The sequence below is a fragment of the Drosophila melanogaster genome, chromosome Y, assembly GCF_000001215.4.
Source record: "Drosophila melanogaster chromosome Y".
NCBI classification, from domain to species: Eukaryota; Metazoa; Arthropoda; class Insecta; order Diptera; family Drosophilidae; genus Drosophila; species Drosophila melanogaster.
In genome coordinates this window covers 971,402-973,757 of record NC_024512.1, presented here as the reverse complement: position 1 = coordinate 973,757, position 2,356 = coordinate 971,402, and positions in this window count along the sequence as shown.

Below are 2,356 nucleotides of genomic sequence, written 5' to 3'. Positions count from 1 at the left end.
CAGCCGTGGTTTTTAATAATCTTTTTTAATTATCATATATTTTAAAGATTAAAGATCCGTTCGCTTCGCGAGTGATTCTTTTGTGATTTGTGCAGTAGTTTAAACAAATAATATACAAAGCATTTTGCATTTTTCATCTTTTTGTTCTGTTTACTCTCCCTTTTGTGCGTTGTTCGCAGTGCTATTTGGTGTTGTTTTTTGCATGCACATAAACTGCACTTTTCGCTCTCGCTCTCTCTCTCTTTCGCTCTCCCACACGAAATCTAAATTTCTCAGCTTGAAAGTTTTGATTTTGTGTTTCCGTGCACAGTGGTCTGATTTCAGATAAAGATGGAAACCGTAAATGTTGTCTGCTTTTATAAAATTGTTGACAGTTTATAAAACCTGAGCAGCCAAAAACGACTTGTAGCCAACAAGTGATATGATAGAATGGTGCATACTAAGTGCGCTGCTTTTAATGGCCGCACAAGTGATAACCTAGCAAAGGGTAAAAATCTAAACTACTGTTGTGATGCTTGCCTTGCGGTTGCGAACGAGATTTAATCGTTTATGCGCCAAACTAAAGGTGGCTTGAAAGAACTGATCAACAGTTTTGGCGTAGCTAGAGATAGTTTTCGTCGAGCCGATGATCTTCTTTCCGCGCTTAATTCACAGTTTAAGCGCAAAAAAGCCACTGTTGTGATGCTTGCCTTGCGGTTGCGAACGAGATTTAATCGTTTATGCGCCAAACTAAAGGTGGCTTGAAAGAACTGATCAACAGTTTTGGCGTAGCTAGAGATAGTTTTCGTCGAGCCGATGATCTTCTTTCCGCGCTTAATTCACAGTTTAAGCGCAAAAAGCCACTGGTGGTAGGCTGCCTAAGGCCCCGCAACCACGGGCAAATGATCAACAGGACTCCATAACTGATCAGCTGTCAATCGCAACAAATCCGCATATGTTGCTAAGATCGGCAGCTAAAAAAGATGCGGGCAATCCGATCATTCCGCTGGGGAAGGAACTCCACCTAAAAATTACGAATTGTCTGTACTGGTTTCTCAACCAGTGGATTCACCTGCCCCGTTTAGGTTACCCCCACAAGGGAACATTGAGTCCGAACTACCGGCACAAGTTGGCACTTCAGAAATACAATCTGCAGGATAAGCCGATAATATAAAAGTGGAAAAATTTAACTTCTCTTACGCTAGGGACATATCACCTTTCAAGATAACTGTCACAAACGAGCTTTTTTCGACCATATGTTCGGGTGATTTTTGGCCGGATAGTATGGTGGTAAAAGAGTTCGAAGCTAAGATCAAAAATAGGAAAAAGATGCCCGTGGGAATTAAACTTCCCTCACGTGGCCAGACCACTGCACCATCCGCCTCTTCATCTTCTTCCTCTTCAAAAAACTAACAACGAATCTTACTATATCCTATCAAAATGTTAGACGCTTGCGTAGTAAATTAAGCAAATTGTATTGTGATAGTCTTTAATTTGCATCCCATATAATAGTGCTCACAGAGACTTGGTTAAAGCCGGAGATACTTAACTCCGAAGTCTTCCCAGGTATGTACACTATATATAGGTTTGACCGTCCCTCCAGACGGGGAGGTGGAGTCTTAATTGCGGTTAGATCTACCCTCGCGTCGGAGGAGTTGCTTTTGGAAGAATCCCGTAACTCGGAATTCTTATGTTTCAAGCTTTCTTTTTCCGACAGATCAGTGTACATTACGTGCTCGTATATTCCGCCATCTTCTGAATTCCCAGAATATCAGAATCATCTGTCCGCTGTCCAGTCCATCCTGAATAAACTGTCTGACAGGGACCAATTGGTAGTTCTAGGTGATTTTAATATACCCTTTAGCACAACATGATTTTATTGATGGCTTGCTCGACTTATCGTTGTCGCAAGTTAATTATATTCCAAACTCTCTTGGTCGACTGTTGGATCAATGTTTTGTAACAAGTCCTGAAAGTGTGTTTCTGTCCAGGGTAGCACCTCTTACTCAACCTGAAGATCCATATCATCCTACTTTCGACATAGGTACTGTATAAAAAGTAAATTCAGAGAAGTCAACAAAGCGAATTCCCTGTTTTCGCAAGGCAAATTTTAGGAGGCTAAACAATTTTATAGCTGGCTTTCATTGGTCCGCTCTTTACTCCTGCAACATAATGGTGGATGCGATAAATATGTTTTATACCGCAACTAAATAACTTTTTGACTCTTGTGTTCCGATGTACTATCCGTCAATCTCTAAAACCCCTTGGTTTAATAAAGAGTTGACACACCTAAGAAATGTAAAGTCCAGAATCTATATAAAATTTAAAAATACCAGTTCTCAGTCCATCCTTTGTAAATATTTAAGCGCTCGGTTAA